Source organism: Argiope bruennichi, chromosome X1, assembly GCF_947563725.1.
Source record: "Argiope bruennichi chromosome X1, qqArgBrue1.1, whole genome shotgun sequence".
Lineage (NCBI taxonomy): Eukaryota > Metazoa > Arthropoda > Arachnida > Araneae > Araneidae > Argiope > Argiope bruennichi.
In genome coordinates this window covers 73,601,613-73,626,701 of record NC_079162.1, presented here as the reverse complement: position 1 = coordinate 73,626,701, position 25,089 = coordinate 73,601,613, and the positions used below count along the sequence as shown (strand labels likewise).

At 30.7% G+C, this 25,089-nt stretch overlaps 1 long non-coding RNA gene across 2 annotated transcripts in view; it reads right to left on the bottom strand.

Moving 5' to 3' along the window:
• Positions 1-3,214: 3,214 nt before the first annotated feature.
• The window catches only part of LOC129959067 (uncharacterized), a 95,901-nt gene continuing 74,026 nt past the window's right edge, over positions 3,215-25,089 (bottom strand). The window contains exons 3-5 of one of the 2 annotated variants that reach the window (XR_008783386.1): positions 23,785-24,194; positions 17,953-18,144; positions 3,215-4,254 (exon numbers count right to left, since the gene is read on the bottom strand). This is a non-coding gene — a long non-coding RNA (uncharacterized LOC129959067). The remainder of the gene's footprint in view (positions 4,255-17,952; positions 18,145-23,784; positions 24,195-25,089) is intronic. The other variant, XR_008783385.1, reaches the window with a different exon arrangement.

The following is a 25,089-nucleotide window of genomic DNA, read 5'->3' as shown; positions in this document are numbered from 1 at the left end:
TTAATTTTGATAGATTCACTTTCTAGTTACGATGTTAAGCCAATCTTTCATTTAATGTAGTGTTATCCTCTCTAGAGTTTATATTGTTCATTCGTGTTATAACTAGTTAGAAATTGTTTCTTTAATTAGCTCAAACTGTGTGTAATTATTGCAATTTTAATTAGAATAATGCATAATAAAATAAAAAAAATAATAAATCTTATATTTTAGACTTCCTATCTACGTAACATTTTTTAACTGATATAAATGAAAGGCTAAATCATTAATTTTATCAGATGCAGAAAATTCAATTCATTTTCATTACTTTTACGCATCAATATTTAATCAAATTCTAATACATTTCCTGCACACTGTTCTTCTTTTTCATATTTCCCAACTCATTTCTTGATTTTCTTTCAGTAATTTGTGCTTTTAGCTTAGCAGAAATCGAGTAAATTGCACATTTTAGTTAGGTGTTGTATCTAAATTAATATTTTTAGCACGAAGAGAGAATCAGTCAGTCTCAACAGGCGGCTAACTACAATATAAAACAAAACAAGAGATTGCATTGACTGGACAAAAAAATATTAAATCTAAAAAATAAAAACAGAACTAGAAATATTTATAATTTGCTATATCCCAAGAATATGAATAAATGCTGAAAATGTTTGCGATTTTGAATGCCGTTTAGTTTTATTATACTACAGCTCAATTGTGGCCAGAGCTATTTCAATTATTCAAAAATAAGCTGAATGGTCAAATTATTAAGAAAAATACTCAAATTTTGAGTGGTCCGCATATAACGTGCATGGAACAACAAGTCACAAGATTGTAATGATTTTTCCGATCGTTTGCTACATTTTTTGTTTGTTTATGGATCTATTGTTAGTTTCTGTGAATTTTGATCCATATAGATATATATATATATATATATATATATTCCGGAGCAATGTTGGGAAAAAAATTTATTTCTCTGATATTATATTTTCAGTATTTTGCCAGCTGCATTTACTCGTCTTTATTTATCTTTGGTATTTATCAGCAGATTTTATGTTTTTAATACTCAGGATTTTTTATAACTCAGTTTTTTATCTTTGCAGCATATTTGGTGCAGCATACCAGAATTTAACTTCTATACCACTAACCAACATCAACCAAGATAATTAAGAGTTTCCACTTTGTTAGCGTGGGCTAATATTCCTCCTCAGTAGTTTCAAGTATTTTAAAGGTTCATATATGGAAGCATATTTTCTACCATCTGTTGTCTAAGAAGGCTCTGAACGATATTAATACTGTGTAGCACGATGTTCCTGATATTTTGGCTACTCAGATTGCTTATTAATGAAGAAAAAGCTGCTACATGGCAGCGCAATGGCTTGTTTTGTAGATTATGTTAATTATTTCTGTATTTTTAACACTGAGCTTAAATTAACCCTCATTCCATGATTATTTTAAGAAAAATGATACTGGTGTTGGTAAGTTTTGAGAAAAGTTATGATTTTTAAGAAAAAAACATATCATTTCTAACAAAATCTCGCATAATGAATTGTTTAAGTTAAGCAAAAGGGAGAGATATAAAATCGGCTTGGTTATATTAACATCCCGTTTGAAGCAACACTAGGGCTATTTTGGGATGGACCTCGTAATTTTGAACCACGATCAGATGACGAGGATGACACCTCAGCTGGCACCCCCCTCTCCACACCAACGGGAGGACGTTTGGTCATGACGGATTTAACGTGCAACAGACCCCCTTTCACGACGGTTCTTCGGGGGAAATCGGGTCACGAACCTGAAACCCTTCGGTTCCGAAGCCGAGACCTTACCACCAGGCCACCGCGGCCCGGATATAGAAACGGAAAAATGCATTTACTTTTTTTGGCACACATTTTTAGATGCGAAGTGTACAAAATCACTTAATATATACTTTACTGTTTGCTCCATGTAAATGACTTTTTTTTTAATTCCAATAATAGTTCTATTAATGCAGTGTACAGATTAGATGTAAAAATATATATTAAAATGATGATTACCAATTACGAATTATTTATTTTAATCTGTACGGCATATTTTATAGTTTTAAGAGATTTGACATGATACACATAAAAAAGTGATGATTAAATAAAGTTATGCAAAAAAGAGCCTCATCAATGAATATACTTATTGTTAAACAATTTTACTTATTTGAAAACTGGTGACCAGAAAATTTTCAGTCAAAATTATATGCTTTATGTTTATATTAAAATTCTACAAATAATAATATGTTACTTTGATTCGGCTGTTTCATTGTAAATTTTATATATGAAGAGGTGTTTCTGACAACATCATTTGGTGTTTGAGGATATTTTGTAACAGAATAGTTACATGGAGTAAGCACACCATGCCTACCTAGTCTTCACTCGCACGCGAGAAATAGTTGTCCCGTTATGTATCTATACGCTTGGCGTATTTTAAACGACATTGTGCACTTAGGTTAATGAAACAAATGATGTATTACTTCTATTTTATGCATTGTTGTGTTATTTCCTGCAGCGAGAGTTTTTTTCCTAAACACGGAGGACAGAATTTTCACGAGAGTTTTATGCACGTGCTGAAAGCATGGAATGACTTTGGCTTGTAAACAAACAAATCTTTATGGAATAAGGTTTTCTGTTTCTTGACATTAAATAGGCTTTCGTGATTAAAGTGATGTAAGTTTGACTCAAAATGAAGCCATACTTACATTTGATATTATTGATTTTGTTTTTCTTTTTGCTTCTTTATTTACGTTCAGAAATTGCATAGGTTTTGTTTGTTTCCATTTTCATTCATGACATTTAGAATAGTTAAACAACCGACAATCTAATCTTTTTTGTTAATACATGCGTGTGTTTCTTTTTGAAATCACAGCTCCCCATCTCTTTTTTCCTTCCATGTTTTAGATCAGTCTTTATAAGCTGCTTGTTGTATACGTAAAGAATCGAGGAAAAAAAATTAACAATATCGAAAACTGTAACAACTGCTTTTTCTGGAAGAAAAATATTATGGAATGTTATGAAGACATATTCAAATATTTGAAAATACATTAACATGCTACAAAAATTTAACAGTCGCGAAACTTCTGACATCTTTTTCTAAAAAATTCTTCAACATATTTAAAAATTAAACTCATATGTTATACCTGTCCACAAAAATGTGTATGAATAAAAGAAATCACATAAAAACACAATGCTTTTATTTTACAAATGAAGATGGCTTAAAAATTCCAAAATGGATGTTCAGTTATTAGTGAAAATTAGATACACAAAGTTCTTCTGAGTATTTAGTAGGAAGGTTATTATGTTTGGTAGTCACGGAATCATTGCTAATGCTGCCGATGAGGCACAGCTGTAATATATTCTGAATTGACGATTAATGGGTAAATAAAAGAAGTTAAGAAGTATCTTGCACATGGCAGGAATTGAATGATTACAAAGCCCATTAAATTTGCCTGATATCCTTATTTACAAGCAAATCATGGAACAGATAAGCTTAGCAATATCGCCAGTTAATGTTGCTATTTATTACACTTTGCACTTTGCTATTTATTGCACTTTGCTGTTTATTGCATTTTGCTACTTATTACACTTTGCTACATATTACACTTTGAAACAGATAAACGCAGGTTTCCTGGACTTCTTCTCTGCATCACTCACCATATAAGCAAAGCAGCTTCAAGGATATGGAGGCATATTCTGTTTTCTACATAGTACATCGCAACGCCTATACTTCAGCACTTCGTCATTGATTCGTTGCCATACTGTAATTGGGGATAACAGGTTCTTGGTCTTTTTCTGACCATTAAAAGACCAGAATCATTACGCTGATTGTTTGGTTTTTTTAATTCACCATTGAAAATGATGAAGTTGCGATGATTCGGAGTCTACCTTTAGGACCAGATACATTTGTCACATGTTATAATTGGATGCCTTGCGTATAAATTAATCTTCCCGATACTCGGTTACAATATTTTGCCTGGATTTTCCAACACTGTATTTACTTCTATTGGTAGAAAAATCTGTTTGGTTTGAAGTATCTATACATATCGAGTGTCAGCATTATCTTTTAATAAGAAGATGTCACTGGCTTGAGAATACTTTGCCATCTTTACGCAGTTTGAGGATAACACTTTGTGGTACAATCAAAATTCTTGACTTTTTCACTTGGTATTTTCCAGATCCCAGCATCCTTTCGGCTCCTTCGGAATTTGAATTCTTCTTTATTCAACTTGTGAAGTGATTACTTGCACTATTTCATCTGAAAAATATTTCAAAATTAGACATTCCTTACAAAGTATAAATACTCTGTAAAATTTATATAAGGTATGCTTAATAACGTCTTTCTAATAATAATCTGTAAACATTTGGTTATAGGATATAGTGAATTTGTTCAAAAGCTGCAAATTATATTTTACAAACAAATGCTTAAATAGAGGACATTGCATAGTACTTCCTTGTATTTTAGGAATTTTTGTATATTTATGTGGCTAGGCAGGTTTTAAATATTTCATTTTGATCTGAATGAATATCTAAACCTCCTCTTTTTATTTTTTTTTTTTTTTGTCGGGGATGGGGGGTGGATTTATTCGTATAAGTTTCGGTCTACATAGGTGAATTTATACTCTTCATATGGTAATTATTAAAAACCATGAAAATCCACTGAAAAATACTAAGTAATATATTTAGAAAACACTTTTTTTCTTCACTCTCAGAAATGAAAAAAAAAAATGTCTTAATAACATTTTCGTTCCCGCATATATTAAAGTTTAATATAAACTAAATGAAAAAGAAAATCGGATGAAATATTCCTAAAGTTTTTAGCAGATGACATTGTTTCTATCATCGAATTTCCGTAATTATTGAGTATTGACTCATTGATTATTATTTGTTTTAATCAAAGAATACCCATTTTATTATTTTTTCAGGGAACATTTAGACATTCAGTTACTAATATTACATTTTCGTTGCAAATGTTTGAAATTATTAGTAGCAAATTATTCATGTACTGTCCTTAATATATTTTGGTTAAAAATACTTAAAAACACATACAAATATTGCTATTAACTAAATTTAAATTTGTTAAGCTCATAATATAAAATGTCATGTGCAACAACTGTAATGAATTTATACATCTTTTAAGTCCTGCATGCTATACTTTAATTTATTATTGTATCACTCGTTATTTACACATTTAAAATAATTAGGGAAAAAAACCCCAAAGAACTAGTCCCCTAACTTCAGATACTGATGAGACTTCGCCGGTTTTTATTTTATATGAAAATTCATGACTCTTATATGCGTAATCAATGGTCAAATGTTTTCCACCTCATCCTATTTTCAAAAAAAAAAAAAAAAAAAATCTTTAAAAAAAACATTACTTTACTGTACATACACTGTACTATGTCCATAATTTTAGTACGAACCAAAAATACCAATGAGATACTGGGTGGTTGTCATTTCAGAACACAGTTGACGAATTTGATATTAAAAATTATCCTTGGAAAATGTTCACAAGGCAGATGATTCGCAAGAAAATCACAATTGTCAATTGTGCCTTCGAAATATCAAAAAAAAAAAAAAAAAAATGAGTGCTGAATGATAATCATAAGAAAGTCCCTTTTGGTCTAATTAACAATTTATAATTAAAGAGAATTACTAATTTTGGTTGTCTTGGTCAGTAAGTAACCAATTTAATTACAGAAAATTGCCCTTAAAACTATAGCAACATACATAACAATTTTTGTATGTAGCAAAATGTTGAAGCTGCTGCTGGAAATGAAAAAGAAGTGCAGAAATTCCGAAAAAAAATTAGCAGTGGTATGCTAATCAACAGTCAATTTTTGTGACCTAGTGTTATTTGATGGAACTACTTTTTTGAATTCGATACTTTTTCAATCCAGCCTATTATACATTCTGATTGAGGAAAACATTGATTTAATCCGTTAGCCATAACTCCTGTGCAATTTTGCCAGTTTTCATTTCATATGAAAGTTTATGATTCACAGATACGACAGCAATGGTCTCCTGCTCCATTTCACCCCTATCCCTCTATTTTCAAGAGATATCGCATTATAAAACCTTGATAGACCCCCCCCCCACCTAATCTTAAATAAATGCATCAATTACGTCACTTTGAAAGCATAGTTCATCAGACAGAAGGCTTTATGTTTATTGCTCAAATACGATTTGAAATAAAATTTTCAATTGTTGTGGTCAAATGCATTTTTCAAACTTGATTAGCAAGATTAAATTAACATTATTAATATGGTGGCTACTCAACTTTTCTTCTATGACTGATAGTTAACATTTATATCAGGGTAAATTGTCCAACTTATCTCGTTTCCAATTACTGATATAGAAAAAGCGTGAACATTTGAAAAGGTACTTTTTAGAGGAGTAGAATTGTGACATCATTCGGTACATGTACCAAGAAAAAAGGGGAAAATACGAAGGAAAAAAAGGAAAAGAAAGGAAGATCAAAGTAAAGTCGGAAGTAATCAAAAGCATGACTGTTCGAAACTGTATTTTTTAAAGAAGTACATGACTTCTTTCAGCAGCAGAGAATGATTCAAAAGGGATGCATATTTAGAACAGGAAATGCTTTGAAAATGAATAGGAGTCTTACGACTAATGCAAATTAAACACGAAATGTAAAGGCAGAGTTTGTCAATCGTTATTGGGCGCTCTTTTTTTTTTTTTAACGTTGAGCAAAGAGGGCGGTGTTAAAATGTAAATGTTAAATGTTTTTCTTTTCATGATGACAAAAACTGCAATTATAGAAAGCTATTCAAAAGTGATGCAAGTGTAAAAAAGAAATAAGAACTGTGTAACTGATGTAAATTTAAAAAAAAAAAAAGGGAAGAAAAGAAAGAAAGAAAAAAAAAAAAAGGGCGATGGATTCTAAAGTACTAGGAGCATCCTCTCAGCGGCACCGAACAATGTGAGATTAAATGCAATTTCTCCTGCCATAAAGTAGAAAAAAATATCTTTTTTGGTGTAAAAAAAAAGAATACAAATGTAAAAGAACTGATTATTGAAATTTGAATAAAAATACATACAATTCTGCTAACGCAAAAATAAAATGTTACTCTTAAAAGATACTTAAATAAATGTTTTAGTGATGTTGATTTCCAATTATTGACGATTGGAAGGAACCGCGGAAATCATTGAAAAGATTTCCACTTAGAGATATTGGAACATTTGAAACTTATTTCTTCTTTTACAGATTCACATAATAATATAATCTTAATGCCAGTCTAGAAAAAGGAATAAGAGAATTATGGATTTTAAATTCAGTTTTGTCAAAAATCAATGGATGTATGGTTATAGCCTACTTTAAACTTCGATTGTTGCTGAATTTTAAGCACAATGAAATTATTTCTTCTAAAACGGTTAAAATATCTAATAACACCCACTTCAGTTATTTTTCGTTAAAAATCTATTTCCTAGCAATATCCTCTTTCGTTATTTTTTTAGCATGTCTACTTTTTCTAGAAATTTGTCTCTTGACTTAATATATCTAAAAAGGCGTATTTAAAAGTATGATATTTTTATTTGCGAAATGTAACTTCAGAAGAGAGTTGAAGAGGAAGAATTTTCTGACTGTTAAACTTGACTTTATGACTGTTAGTATCAATAAGCCTCAATAGATGGCAGTAGTGTTTTGTATTTCTCTGCATAACGTTTTGAAAATGCTTCTGTTTTTACTTATTTAAAGAGAACAAACTTGATAGCGTTAAGTATTCGGCGACTGACAGCAGTTATAACAACTTAACGAAGCAGAAAATTATATAAATTTAAAAATAAGGAGTAGTGTGCTATAATTCAAGATGTTACTCTTAAAATAATCTACATTAATCTTTTTCAAAGGAAAAAGCTAAGCTTTAAGATTTATCAAGAGATATTTCACAAAATTATTTTCATTATTTTATTTTATTCTAAACAGGTTAAGTTTAATCAGCTATAGAAATTTTCATTTTTATAGTTAACAATTTTTTTAAACCTAGAAAATAGTATTAAAAAAAAAAGTATCGTGTTCGTAATAATTATTTTTTTTAAATTCTTATTTTGGTTATAGATAGTAGATTTGAAGGAGCAGGTGCAAGTGACCATAGACATTTTTTTTTTATCTTTGTTAAAATCTACATCATTATTAACTGTGTTCTGTTGAATCAAAATGGAAATTTAGAGATTATGGGACTTGCGCAAAATACATATTAGGTCTCTATCACGGCATTTTATGAGGAACAATAAGTATTTTTTATTAACATTTACTTACATTGTCGCTTTTATGTTAATACCTGAACGTCAAACTTATTGCTAATCCTATATAATCCATCAATCTTGCTACAATCGATGTGCCCAAAGAAGTAATTTCAATCGGAGTGCGATTATATTGCAAGATTCTTTGCCTATAATCCTTTGCATTGATTAAAATATGACTCTGCTTCACCTAATCAAATCAATTTATAATTAATAAAAATATAGGAAGATCGAATTCATTATTAACCTTTTAGCAATAAATATGAATATTTAAAAAACTATTTATTTAAAAAGGATGAAAAAGGAAAAACATTGTGGTTATTGAATTCGTTTAGATTATTTGAAAACAATATCATAATTAATTAATCAAACTGTGAGAGTGTCTTTTAAAGCCTAAGTTAAATAAAAATTGAATATAATACAATACTTATTAAATCATAAGTATTGTATTGACGAAATTTAAATACCGATGGCTGGAGAAATAAAATTTGAAACTTACATAATCAAATATTCTTAAGTGGAATAATATTTGATATTCTGCGATTTGTGCTCACTTGTTTTAGAGTTTAAGTATGCCTTAATTTCTTAGTGTATTTTAGTATTTTTTCTTTTATTATTGGTTTAACTTCATATTATTTCTTTTTTCAAAATTAACACATATTTTGAGGACATGGAATAAAATGGTCATAACTGTTTCATTTTAAGAGATTTTTCAATAATTCAATTAATTAATAAACTTAGTAATTAATAAATTCAGTTAATTCTTCTTTATATCTTATCTTCAATATATTTCACTATAGCACTACTTCATTACCTAAATGTAACAATTACACTGCTGTTCATCAATTGTACTAATTGTATTTTTGAAAAAAATTTGCCTTAAAATATTCATGCATTAAATCAAATCTCCCAACCTATCCCTTGATCTTTGAAATCAAAAACTACGTACATTACTTTCATCTTCTAGTTATGTCTCATACTAGAGGCATTTTATAGTGCCATAAAAAGAATTCCAGGTCTTTATGTACTAAAACTTAATTCTCCAATTGATCCCTTGATCTCTGAAGTCCTATTTTGATGAATTATTTATCTTATCTTCTAGTTCAGTTTCATTCTACTGAGATTTTAAAATATTTCATGCATTAAAAGTAACCGCAACTTGATCCTTAAAATTAGATCTTTAAAAATTATTTATATTAACTCCATCTTCTGCTTCTGTTCTGATACCAAACATTTTTAAATGTCTGATGTCTTTAATAAAACACTGAGCGACTCTCATGAAATACATTTTTATACAGCCCCTAACAACCAACCCTGCATGGTAGCAAGGAGTGTTGAAAAAATTCCATTGGAGTGATGTAAATAAGACCTAATCACTGTCTATCACCTCTTTACAGTTGGTTGTTGTCGAATTAGAAAGCTGCTGTTGACTCTGCCATGGGAAAACTGTTGGAAGCCTGCATGTAGTAACTAAGTACCACAGTTTATCTCTGTTCCCAGGAATACGCTTTAGAATTAGATTTCGGAGACTGAGAGATGGAATTTTTCTTTCTTTTCAACTCGCAGGAAATTTTCAACCTATTGGGTCTCTTCATCTTACAATCTATGGGACAGGAAAAGTTTTGCGGTAATTGAGCGAATTGATGTTAAGTATGGTGTTGGGTGTAGAGTAGTTTCGTTACTTTTACACGAGAGTTTGGAAAATAGATGATTGTAAGTTAAGTGCTTACTAAATTTCCCACGAGATCGACTGTCCATTGTTACGGCAGCAATTTTCAATTAATGTTCGACAAAAAAAAAGCAATAAAATGTAAAAATTTTGCTGTAAAAATACTGATGAAATTTCTTTATGTATAGAGTCAATGAAGAAAAGATTTTCACATGAATTCAATCTTCGTGCCATGAAAATATCAAAAGGATATATTTGCTTCAGTTATATATGCATAACCTGAAAACATGCTACTCATGTAATAATACCGTTATAATTGAATTAAAAATAAATAAATGAATATGAAAGTCAAAAAGTTAAATATTGTCATAATAATTATTAATAATTTATAAATGCGTTCGTAACTTGTGAAATGTGCATTGTAGTACTAAACTTGATACAAAAAAATTAACCCCTTTTCGTGAATCACGCATTGATCAATATCTCAGAAAGAAAACAGAATGATTTAAATAGTTAGAGGTGTTTACTAATACATCATTGGCAAATTGATTAAAGTGATCATGTTAAAAGAAGAGAAAAAAAGAGTTAATGTGTTCTTGTTTTATAATATCATCTCTGTAGCAAAATTTTACTTATCAATTTATAAGCAATGTATATTGTGCACTGACGATGCATAGATATGTGTGATTTGTTTTCTGTTACTGCAACGATATTTTAAAGCAATAAAAATATATTGATTAGCTCATATGATCTTTTCCTTTGACTTAATGCCATTTAATTGTATAACAACGATGTATGCCGCATAAAAAGTCAAATACTGGGCGTTGATCGAGTACATATGAAAAAAAAATTCTAGTATTCTGAGTAAGAATTTGAATTGTAATGTAATCTGAAAAATATTTATCTAAAGTGCATGTTTTATATACCCTACAGCATAAAAGTAAACAATGATTGAGTAATTGCTTTATACATACAGAATGTCCCACTGGAGGCGATTCCATAAACTGAGATATGGTAGTTGGTTCTCGCTTTTTGATGAGTGCATAATTAACTCCGATGACGGGCCATACCTTTGTGTGAGGGGTGGATGCATGACATACGCCGAAAAAAAGAGTAATAATGCGTTCATCACAGAAAAGTTTTAATTTTAATGGTCACTCGATCACTCAGGTTAACACCAGGCTTTAAGAAAGGTTGGAAGTAGCTAGTTGTAGTTATGCATATTGGGTAACCATTCTTATAGTAACCCAACAGTTATTTTCTAAACCGTTAAAGATAAGATATACTTCCATTTGGTAAAATGCTTTCAATGGCATACATATTTATATTTATTTAAGTCAATAAATGTGCTTCTGGAGAAGAGGGGGGGGGACGAAGCCTAAATTTTATACAATTTTTAGTCATATGTAATAAAATATCCATATCACGCAAAAATTTAAGCAGAAAAAAATTATATTTCTGCGACCAAAATTGATCAACTTATACAATACTGAATTTTATCACGTTAGGCCATTAACAGACACTTCCAGAAAATACTGAGTGTTGATTGGGAGATCTTCTTTGAAGCGGCCATTGAAATGGTCGAATTCGACCAAAATAATGATATTCAAAGATTCATTAATTTAAGTGGAAGAAGTGTGAATCCTTTTTTTATTTAAAGCGTCAGTATGTTAAAACAGGTTTTATTAAACATGAATAATGGACATGGTAATTTCTCAGTCCTATATTTATTTATTTATTCAAATAGCTTAAAATACAATTGCTTATATCATTCAGAGCAATATTCCAATGGAATGCATATATCTACTTACTATGATGATTGAAATATTAGTTATTGAGGAATGATTAGAGTGGACATCTCGTATTCTTGAACAGTGTAAAATAATGTACATTTAGACCTCAGAATTGACCTCATTAATCTTTTTTTTTAATTGATAAAAAAAATGATGTTTAGAAAATAGTGCGCATGTACACGTGCGTATACAGGTGAGTGCGTATATGTGTACTTCATTCAAAAATAGGAAAAATTTAATAATTTCAAGAGTATAATGCAATGGTATGATTTTAATTCCACCGATAAAAGTATATTCAAAGTGAAAATAAAAATAAAGAAATAAAATCCACTGCTAACAAATTAAAAGCAAAACTTCTATATCTCTCTTAACTCCGTTTTGGTAATTGCTTCTAGAGAAAATTATTTCAATATTTTACACATTTCCAAAGAAATTATAAAATGAGAAACGAAATTAAATTTCTGAAAGAAACTAATTTTACTATGTTTTAGATTTCATTATAAAATATATTAATTATCAATAAAAATATATCTTTTTTTCCACTTCTAATGATAAGTTTGTGAGATAAGCAACTAAAAAAAGATAATTTTAAACCGATAAGTATTCAATATACGTTGTCTCTTTTCTTGTCGAGCGAAATAATTTAGTTCACTTATTTAATTGAAGCACTGTTACTCGCGTTTTATAACTGTTTTTTTATTTCTTTACATTGCAATTGTTATTCAAATATTCTTGTCTTTCTTCATATTTGGTTATTCTTATTGAAAGATTCAAACTAATTATCATAAGTTTCGATTGCTAGCGCACAAAGATATTCAAGTTCAGGATTAGCATATGAAAGATTACCATATTCATTTCAATAATAAAGTTTCTGGAATCATTTTTGATTGAAGAGTAACTCAATGAATAGAATCACTTGAACATTACTTTAAAAATGTGTGAATGTTGGTTTTTACCGAAAAAGTCATATCTTTTAGTTAAAAATACCAAAATATTGCTTCTATTGGAAAGAAAATTTTTCTTCGTTTTAAGGTAATGAAATTAATTATATTAGCTACTTATAAATTGGATTTGCTTGACAGAATTTTATTTCGTTAGTAAATGATTTTCTGTAATTTATTTTTTATTAATTTACATAAAAAAAATCCTTAAGTTATTAGAAAATATGCATAATATTCATTTTATATATTCAACAATTAGTGGTTCCATTTTTGATGGTGGAAATTTTAGCAAGTTCCTTAAATTCGAAAGCAATTTAATTTAAAATTTAACTCATAATTAGAATAATTGAAATTGAAAGAATTGGTAACTTACTTCAATTGATAAAATTAGTTTTCAGTTTTAAAAATTCACTACGACAATTCAGGAAGAGATTTTATAATTTTGAACTGTCGTCAGGTGGAAAAAATAACATCTGATATTTTCCAAAACGAACGTTATTTCTAGAAGTATAAAATAATGATTGATATTTCATTATTAAATGTATTTTTTAAAACCTGATGTTTGTTTGTTCTTTAAATATAATTATGAAGAAACTATCTCTATTATATTTGAAATAACTATTCGTCAATTTAAAATCTACTAATAATAAAGGAAAATGTTTGTGTAATCGGTCTACATGCCTTTCCGTCTGCCCTACAGCTAATACATTTGATACAACTTGGAATTTGTAAGCTTTAGAGCATGAAAACATGCACCTTGGAGTGTTTTTTTTTGTTGTTGTTATCTTTGTCAGAATTTCAATTAATTAAAAGGTAGTGAGATTTCGGCGTTTTCGGATAACTCCCGAGGATATTATTGCACAAAAATTATTCGACATTTTTTTAAATATAATTTTAATAACCTTAATTTATTTGTCGTTTTTAAACACTTCTTTGCATGATTTTAGACAACAATTGATTGTTACGGTAAAATGCAAACCAGTTTCAATATTTCATAAAATATTTCACAGCTTGATTTTCTTCTGTTGAAATCCAAAGAAAATTTCTCTTTATTATTTTCGAAATTTGCGTGAAGAATAAGAAAGCGAAGTTTCAATATAGCAAAAGATGATGTTTAATTAGATAAATTACATGGACAGTTCAATGGTATTATTCGACCAGGTACTTATAAGAAGGTTCATTTCGGAATTATACAGAACAAGTGTAAGGTAATTATGATAATTTTCTAATATTTATCATAATTTGATGCTTTAAACATTTTTTAAGGGAATCACGAACAAAATAAAAGTTATGCTTAAGAAATTTAATTTAAACACAGCCAATATTGAAAGCATACCAACTGGTCATCAAATATGATTAGTTATAATAATAAGTATTACATTGGTTTTAAAAACGAAATGTTTGAATAATTTGAATGTATTTCAGTCTTATGCCTTTTTTATTTTGGTATTTTCTCTCTTTTTAAAAATTATACGTATAGAAATTACAGCTTGCTTTCAGACATTTCAGAATTAAATTTGATACATCCTTTTTAATCCACGGGAAATAAACCAAATTACTCACATAAATTGCATTTTCTTTCATATTTAAATGTATCAAATCTTTAATCTTAGTCCTCCAAAAAAGAATATTGACGCTCTTGGATTTTCTCTGTTTTTTCACCAGTATTTGAAAATTCACATAAAAAGAAACATTTGCACATTTATCTGTATTTATTTTGCTATTTCAAAGAAACTAAATCTCTGTTCTTCGCCATATTATTATCAGAGCAAAGCTGTTGAAATATTTATATACGGCCTTTTAGGTCTTATTTATCATATCAATATAACCATATTTACGTAAGATTTTTATTAGACATTGGTAATCAAACAAGAATGAAGCTAATGACGGGAATGTATTCAAACATTATTTAAACAGGCAATAACCTGATCCAATATTTATTTGCAATACATTTTTTTGTGTTTGGGAATTTTATGGGATTTACCACGGCTAAATGTCTACATCAGCTGCTTCGTAAAATGACACAGAGGGAGTGTGAAGTAAGTGGTTGATTTTAATAATGTAAAATTCAAAGAGAAACTTTGTAAGACTCAGATAGTATTCTATTCCTGGTTTTATTGGGAGAGGGGTATCTTTTGTGTGAAATTTTGGGGGAGAGACGATGGAAGACTGTGATTTAGAAATTCCTCAAATTTAAAACAATTAATGCTATTTTGCATCAAAGCCGATATATTCACATAGTTACAGTAGATATCCTTTCATTAGCTTGAAACATTTACAGTTCATTGATATAATCACCATTAAGATAAAAGGACAATACAAAAGTTAAAAGCAAAAAATAAAGGAAAAGAGGGTTGTACTTGTATTTTTAAAAGCGAATTGTTGAAAATAGAATTTGTTCTAATGAACTGTAAATTTACCTGTCTTTATACTATTAGATTAAATGTAAAATGTTTTGCTCTCCGATTAATAATGCTGTCTACGTCAGGAAATGCTTTAAAGTATAGTACACACCCGAGTATCCGGCCTAATGTGACGGAAGGATAGACCGGATACACTAGAATTCTATGAACTCATTTCTTTGCCCACCAATACCAGTTTTTATACCAAAACTCACTGTTATAATAAGTATTTTCTCACTTCTTTTTGAGTTCTAGCCCATTTAACTCAAGCCATGCAGAATGGGAATGTCCGGTGAATCATAGAAGTAGTTGCCGGTTTTTGCTGTTATACCAAAATCTAGTCACTGTATAGCGCGAAATTTCACCTCCATAATAACTACAACTTTTTTTCGTTTTTCTTATTTCAACGTTTTTTCGTTTTATATTATCTACAACTGTTTTTCGTTATTTCGTTTTCGTTTATTATTTACTTTTTTTCGTTTTATATTATCTACAACTTTTTTTCGTTATTTCGTTTTCGTTTATTATTTATTTTTTTTCGTTTCTTATTTCAACGTTTTTTTCGTTTTATATTATCTACAACTTTTTTTCGTTATTTCGTTTTCGTTTATTATTTACTTTTTTTTCGTTTAGTTTTTTTTTATCGTTTTGTTATTTTTACTTTGAAATTTTCACTGTCTTACACTGAAAAAAACATTAAGCATACCCCAAGAACAATTTACGAATATTGTACGAACTGTGCAGTTATAATCAGAAACAGCGGCAACAATTGAGGTCCGGTAAGCGCACACCGAAACAATGAACAACAAACAAAACGCTGTTCTTTTCATGTCACAACTTGTATTTTGCACACAACACATAGGAGGAACATTGCAGACGTCCGCTTCCAATGCCTCGTCAGTGTTGCCAATGGAACGCCTTGCCTTCCTCATTTCATTACGATAAAAGAAAACTAGGCCGGATAATCACGAATTGGATACTCGAGAGTGTACTGAATTAATAATGTTTATAGCTATATAGGAAAAACTATAAAACTATATATATAGTTCCTATAAAACTATATATATAGTTTTATAGGAACTAAATTCATAGCAGCCAATTGTGAAAAATCCATATATGTTGACAACATGACAGAGGAAGTTATACATTTTGTATGCTTAGTTTTTTTTTTCTTTCGATAAATGTAATGCGAACTGTCTTTTGAAGGAATAAATGCTCTAATTCGTGAGTTATATTACGCTAACCTTGAAAATAATAACAAAAAAAAAGAACTTTATTATGCAGCTGAATAAGATCCAGAAAACAAAGTAAAAAGTCATATCAGAAAAAGCAATTATTTATGTTTACAAACAGTTATAGTCAAGAAGTTCAGCATTCAGCAGCATGAAAAATAACAATTCGTTCGTGATGTTTTTCCATTGATGAATATTTTTTTGTTAGTTGCATGTTTTTCCATTCACTCAAGATAAAAGGTTACATAAACATTGAATTCCGTTCGTCATTTTCCGTAGCATATGGTTCTTTCTTATGCAACGGATATGCCTTCTATGGTAAACATAAGATGCAGAAAAGGGAGAACAATGTTCTTTTGAAAATTTGCCCTTTACAATGGTGTCGCTACTAAATGTAGCAAATTATTTTCATTAGAAGAACCTAAAAGCTAAAATTTTTAAAAATTTAAAGTTTTTGACAAAATTTCTTATTATTTATTAAAGAGGGCTCGGTAGTTCTCTGTTGAGGTTACAATCGGTTGGGAGAAAAAAAGACCAAAATACATATATTCGTTCAATAGATTCATAAAAAAAAAGTTAGATTTATGCCAAAAATCTATATTTTGTTATTAAGGTTCGCCTGTGCCATATAAGGCATTCGTGGCTTTATCCAAGGTTCACAGTTTTATGCGGGGGGAGGGTGAGAGATAAGATCTTTATTGGAGAATATATGAGAAAGTTTTTGGAAGACCACTCCATCTGGTTTACATATAAGATTGCGCATCTGGTGGACTAATAGAACACTTCCACAGTTCCCTAAAATGGTGAAGTTTAATTTGAACTTTTATGTTTAGGTGTTTGGGAATTTTGCTTAAAAACACAAAAACTGACATGTTATGTGTTAAATAATGAGCTTAAAATGAATATAATTTTATTTTATGGATGATCTATGGTCTTAAATCATGCATTTTACGTAATTTGTGCAGTCTTGTGAAACAATTGTTATGCCGTTCACTAGCGATGCTATAGTTTATAGCTTTCTATGTACTATCAGCTTTAGTTGTGTAGGGATACAGCCTTGTTTCAGAATTTTCAATCGGTTCTAGAAGCTTATAAAATTTTTTCGCCTAAAGTTTGAGTCTTTTTTCTTTTTTTCTTTTTTTTTTTTTTTTCGTAAACATATCCAATTACGCACTTCACTTTAAGCCACATAGTAGACAGCTTTTCAGAAGGATTTCTCTCGAATAAAAATTATTCTCAAATACAAAACACCATTGATGAATTTTTAAAAAAATCCCGCTTTAGTAATTAATAATTATGTAGTAATAATTAGTTACAGTAGTAATAATTAATAAAGTAAAGAAAACATAGAAAAAGAACAACTCATTAACCAAACGAAATCAATCATGATATTTGCGATTTCGTCACCAAAAAATTTTGATTAGAGTGATCGCCATTTCAAAAACAGGCATTGAATACGAAAAAGCATGCGTAAAGCTTACTGTGAAAGTTGAAAGTCAAAATATAGGCTAGTAAATATAGAATTTATAATCATTGTAATTGGGACTTTATTTTTACGACGTCCTGTCGTATGAAGATTAAAGTGTAATCCTTAGATTATACCTAGATTTGGGAAAAAAGACAGCAGAAACTGACTTTAGAAGGAAAAAAAATGTACCATCTAAAACAGGATGAAAAGGGAGTGAAATTCAACCGCCGCAACTGAGTCAGCTGAAGTGCGTCTCTCTGTATGGGGCGCATTCAATGAACTGTCGCCCTTTGAGGAAACAAAGTATTCCAAATCTGTCAGCCGAATCAATGGAGTGGCTGCCCGAACCGATTGTCCGTAGCATCCAGCCTCCATTGTGATCTGAAAGAAAAAAGGAAATGAGAGAGTTTTAGTTCTCTCAGCAGGAAACCTCTCTGCACTATCCATCCTAAGTGGTGGCAGAAAGAAAAAGATATTGCCATCACATATGACAGCTATAAATGGTCGAAGAAAAGTTTGGGAAGGAGGAAGAAGAAAAGAAGAAGAAGAAAACAGTAAAGAAGATGAAACAATAATACAGAAGTCAAACGGTAAAAAAAATAATAATGGAAAAAAAAGTTGAGCTAGTCTTTAAAATGCCTTCACGCGTCATAGATGGCGTATTCTGTTCACGGCATTACATACAGCAAGTAGAATGAGGACAAACAGAGACGCCATATTAGCTTGTGAGATCAGACGTACTAGACAAACATTTATGCTGTTTGCCAGTTTATGTTATCGGTGTGGAACAAACAGATCAATTCAAGACTGATTCTCGGCAGGGTAAAGAAAAAAAAGGAAGAAAGAAAGGGCTCTTACTTTACGACGTAATCATCTTCGCAAAGTTGGATAGAGGGTTCAATTCGTTAAGGTTTAGTGGTTTATCGCTGCCTTTCGTTTACTTTGACCCGCCCCGTTCTTTGGCGAGTACTTTCCTTAGAACGGACAGTCCATCATTCATAGAAGATGATTCAACACGTGCGATTTATTTATTTTATAAAGATGAAAATGAAAGAAGGGTTAAAGTTTAATTACGCTGTAAAAAGCTGTTGGAAGTATTGTGTTAAATGTATCATACCATCTATGTACATTCGACTGTCTTGCTTTCTAGATTGCTAATGGGAGAATTTTAGAAACAATAAACGCTAAGATGCAACTTTTCTTCTAAAAAAAGAGTCGCTCTTTCCTAGATGTGTTTGTGTGTATAGGGGGAGGGGGTAATTCAGAATCATAATAGTGGTAAGTGGCACCAGGGCCATTATATGATTAATTATTTCGTCTCCTCCCAATCGCCATCAGTTGCTTAGTTACTGTAAATAATGATTGGCCATGCAGTGGCGTAGCGAAGAGTAGGCATAGATACTATGGATGTCCGGGAACCGGTCTTAGAAAACACCACTGGGACATAGAACTTGGTTTTCACTTTTGAAATTTAAATAAGACAAGGAAGAGTGAAAAACAATATCATATCTCTGCTTCTATTTACTTTGGCTGTATCATCAAAGATTATTATGTGAGAAAAAAAATCCTTTTTTCAACTTGCAGCCACTTTTGCTTCCTTAATTTTAATTTTAATTTGTGCAAGCGAAAGGGGCCATGATATGACTTTTTTGTCCCTTTTTCACAGTTCAATTTAAAACGTGTCAAAAAAAGCATAAAAGCTTTGACCCCATGAGGAGCCATAAGACTGGCTCCCTGGATTTTAATATTTTAATATGACACATGCATGCACGCACGCATGAACTCACTCACACACACAATAAAATCAACTGGAATCGGATAAAGAAAAATTCAAATATTCCCATTTCTTTTTATAAATCAAAAAAATCCTCGTTAATTGAAAAATTACTTTTATTTTACGAAAACGAAATTTATTTCAAATTTCGGAACTACAAACTTTCAGTTATCACGTTAAGCTTATTTAAGGAGGTTAGAAGTGTGTTGAAGTTTTGCTTCATGAATTGTACGGAGGCCAAAAGAAAATTAATTTTAATAACAAAGTTTAATTTATGATTTTTTTTTTTTTTACTGTATTATATTAACTTTCTTAGGCGAATTTCGATTTAGTCATGCTTTTTTTCTGTGATTCCTTAAATTATGTAATGTTAACTACTTTATTTCGGATCAATATGTTGGTTATTTAGGCTTATTGATATTTTTAGATCATATTAATCTTGTATTACATTTTTAGCTTTTACAGAAAATATTAGTAAATTTTCATTTGAATAAATGAGTTATCTCTCCATAAAACACATAAAATATGGCAATGCGATTCCCTGAAAGAGGCAGCAATGCTGACGGGGTTTTGTGCTGGCCACATCCAGACGGAGCTAATCTTATTTTCTATGGGGGAGGTCAGGAATGATGACTACTTTTTAAGTGACTGTATACTACTATTAGATACAGTAGGCCATTCAGATACACTGGACAGCCAAGTACCAGTTTAGGGTGAACATTATTAGATTGAATGAGGATGATGAAGCCGTGTCCGCCTTACCACGGAAAGGGGGTGCAGTAGCTTCTGAGGGTAAAGACCACTGAGCACCCGAGGGCAGAAGTCTGACTTCCAGCTCAAATGAGGAACGAAACTCACACATTCGCTTGCACAACCCTTTTTTACAGGGGGGCACATTCACACACCTCACAGATAGAACACAGATGAAGAACAACCATGCCCGAACCGGGATTCGAACCCGGGACGCCCAGATCACGGGGAAGATGCGCTACCCCATGCCAGGACGCCGGCCTTAGATTGAATAAATGCATTTTATATACATATATTGAAATGGATTTAGATTTGGAATGGTTTGATGAAAAAAGAAAAAGAATTCAGTGTGGATTGCTTCCATCCATTGAAACTCTCCACTTTATTCATTTGTGTTGGCCAACCAACCGTGTGGATTACTACCAACTTCATTATTTTTTTTCGTGCTGATTTCTTTCTTTATTTCTTTTCTTTTTCTTTTCTTTCTTTCTTTTTTTTTTTTTTTTTTTTGAACAAATAGAAACTTCAACTTAGAAATACATTTAAGAAATTAAAAGAATTGTAAGCGATCTTAAATAGTAAAGAACAAGCCGACTAATCGAAGCAAAACGATATACTCTGCCTTCCATTCGAAATGGTTTCGTGGAAAAGAAGAATATATATATATATATATATATATATATATATAAACGTGGTTTGCTTATAATACAGTATTGCTTCCATCCATTAAGTTCATTTATACACTTTGGATGAAAAGAAATAAGAAGAAATGAAAGAAAAAAAACGAAACGAGCCAAGAGCTAGCCAACTAATCGAGGGAAGCCGAGATGAGAAATAACAACTTGGGGCGCACGCGATAACGAAATATCTGTGGGCGGATAATAACGATGTCCCATTAACGACCGAGAGTAATTTATTGATTAGCGGGGAGGGCGTCTGCAATAGCCGCAAATGAAGACCGATGAATGGAAAAGCAAAAAGAAACCATAAAAAAGTGAAAGCGAGCGCCGTTCGTGGCTGGTCGTTAAGTAGCGTTTGCTACTTCGACAGTAGAGGGCCAGCACAAGGCGGGACACGCGTCCTCTTGCCAATCTACTGAAGTCGATGGATTGGATTGGTTCGAGCTACATGTAGGTTTCAGCAAGCGTCACGCCAATTTATAGATCGAAGAGTTAAACGCGACCTGCATGAGAGGGGGAAAGATAATGATAGACGACGCCCAGCATTATAAAACTTGATTTTGTGACTGCATACTTGCGACAGAAAACTGTTTTCGACTCGGAGAGATCATCAGTGATGGTTTCAGACAAATGAAAAGATTTGAAAGCTCTCGTTCCATTAAGATATGCACGCGATATTTTTCTCCTAAAGAAGTAATTATGTTCTTTAAAAAGTTTACCACCTACGTTAGTCTTCTGTTTTGCCCGATGGTACAATTCATTGCCTCGATGCTGTACATATTGCCTAATGCAAAGTTTGTGAGATTTTTCCTGTAAAATCGATTCTTAAAAACATCTAAAGCAATCTGTAAAAGTATTATTAGACAGAAAAACAAGAATGTAGGCAAGTTATTAAAATAAATCTATGAGAAACAATTTTTTTTCAGTATATGTACAATACATAAAGTGCAGTCATTTTTATATTCAAATGAAGTCAGGCATTAACTTATTCCTTTAAAAGCAAGATTTTGCTATGAAATACTTGCTTTAAAAATGGTGGTTACTCTTCAGTTTCACCATTACAATAAACATAATTTTTGTTTGACTTCCACACAAATCATTTTTGAGCAACAGCATAGCTGTAAAAAGAAGTAGTACATGGAGACAGTTTCAAAATACCTCTTCAGTCATGATGAAAATATTTTTATAAAAAGCAATTAGAAAACACTTCTTTTACTATAAAATGCCGATTCATCTCCAGTTTCATCCTTACAACAAGAGCAGACATTGTTAAATTGGAGTTCCAAATATATCAACTTTGCGCAACATCATAGCTGTTGAGGAAGAAATTACCTCTAAAGGATTTTTGCATATATTCATGATCATGATGAAACAAATTTTATGCGAAGTAATTGGGAAATTTACTTTCTATTGCCTTACATTATATATATTAGTTGTAAGAGTGTTGAGTTTGTTTGTGTTAGCGAAAATCATACTGACATTTCTACTCTAAGACCTAAAAGTTACTTTTAAAAAAATCAGCTGGGTTGTTTAAAAGACAGGAGATACTATTGTACTTCTCATGTAAAATGTACAAACTTTTCAATAAGTAGTTGAACTGACTGCACTTGAGACTTCATTAGTACGCGTTTGAAGAAATCTACGAACACCATGGACACAGTATAGCACTTTGGGTCGAAAAAAGCCTCTTGGTTCTTTTCAACTAGTTGTTTTGAAAATTCTCGACACTAACACGGCTAAATAGGAATATTTGTTTGAACTCGTTTGTTCATTTCAAGTAGGGATTCGAACTAAAAAAAATTTTTTTAAAAAATTAGCTGAGTTAAAGTCGAAAATCCTGAATTCGAATCAACTAAGTAATTCACAACAATAAGCTCAATTCACGCTTTCTCATCGAAAGAAGGCAGAAAAATCACTTAATTCTCTAGTCACTAAGCAAATCATCTGAACGTTTTTTCTTTCGAAATTAATCTTATGAGGATTATGACATGATGTGGCCCTAAGCTATTTCAGAAATGTGGCCCTTTATAAGTTCATATAATCAGTACATTTAATATATATACCATTTGCTCGCTTTAATGTATACGATACTTTCTCACCCCAAGAAGTGGTGGATATAATATATATAGTGGAAACATTGAGGTATAGTTTGTACAACTTATGCGTAAATCCTGCACTAATGAAAGGTGTATGTTTTCAGATCTGATTTCATATTCAAGTCCTTCTAAGCAGCGATAAAGGATATTATACACTGCAAATTCAGATACTAAATCATAAAATTTTCATACGGAATAAAATTTTTAAAAGTGCATTAAGCGAAAGTATATCAATTAAAAAGTAACAAAATTTAGAAAAGTTCTCTCTTCTTTTCAGAATAATTGCTGCAGAAAAAATAGTCTTAATCAATTTTTTTTAAAAATAAGTTATGTTAATAAGTAATTTATTGTGAATCTCAAATACATGAAAACAGTATTTAATAGTTCGTGAATCCAAAAATACTTAAATGACTCTTGAAATAATCAATTTAGTTTTAAATTAATTAAATTAAGCTTAATAACTAAACAGACAAGGCACTGTGTTCTTTAATATATTCATCAAAAACTGCATAATTATGTATGGAATAATCAGATTCAAACTATCTCATTGAATGAACAATTGTAGGTCAGATCCATTCTGCCCTTATTTTTATTTGTATAAAGACCTCAAATATCCACAAAAGAAACATTGGATCATTTTTTTGCACCAGTCATTCAAAGACAAGATATCACTTCACTAAACAAAAACTGTCTATTTCAATGTGAAGACATAATTACTCACTTCGCTTCATCAACCATTTCACTCTGCCGTTTCTGTGAAGTATTTGTGTGAAGGTCTTTCCCTTGCTTGTCAATTCCTTTCTCCAGGTAACAATGCTTTTGATTTACTTCCGAGTTTCAGATCGCATTGTTGTCCTGCAAACGAAGTGGTGGGGAAAGGACTAGGTTATCTTGATTCGAAGGTCAAGTAGGACTGCTATGATGGGCAGCCATCAAGGGTAGATGGAGTGCATCAACGAGGAATGAATAGAATATCCTCAAACGATTTTTTCCATTGGTGAGGTCGATCGTCTTCATGCCCCCTTTCTCTCTCTCCACTCATCACTCAGACATAATTCCTAGGAAGCGCAGAACACCCCTGAGCGAGTCTTTTTTTTTTTTTTTTTTTTTTTGGAATGTTTCGTTTCCTGTCTGAAAGGTCAATAAAAGCTTGAGTGAACTCTACAAGAACAGTTTTATGCATATATACTTATAAATATCAAAAAAAAAAAAAAAAAAAAATTATACAATCACAGTTTTAACGATTGTAAATTCTGAATTTATTAGCACAAATACATAGCATAATGTCTGTTTTCATATCTGAAAATCCTCATTTCTTTCTTTCCTTTCCCCCCCCCCCTTCTTGTTAAAGAAGATGGAGAAAATTGATGTTCGTTATTTTATCTATCCATACATTTAATTTTAATTGAAACACATCCATGCAAAGTTGCCGAATGCATACATAAGCAGTAAAACAAATATCTTTGAATGCTTTAAAGTTAAATAAAAGTTAAAAATGTTATACGAAAATACGGGAAGATTGTCAATAAATTTTTGTTTTTGCTGTCTTCGTTTAATAAATTAATTTTTTTAACCGAAAATATACATGCGATTTTTTAACATGTTTGTTGCCATGAATCATGCCTGTGATGCGGACCACTATTTAATAAGATGATTGCTTCTTTACCATGTTCATTGCCAAGCTGAAAACAGGAATTTTGTTTAGTGAGAACTCGCATCACGTGATATCGGGTGTTTGGTAATTAACGTGTTAAGTAATAATTGTTTATAATTTGTAATAAAGCGTATTTTGGAGATAAATTTAATCTAATTATTGTAAATAAAGGATAATAACTAAAAAATACACAAATTACTTCAAATTTATTAAATATCTGAATAGTAAAGCATTGCAAGACTTAACTCAAATATAAGTAAAAGGATAATACTTAATAGGCCGACTTTTAACATCAGAATGCATGTATTTTCATTTGTAATTCAATTTGTACAAAATACTGTATTAAATTAGGATACAAATCCAAAATGCGAT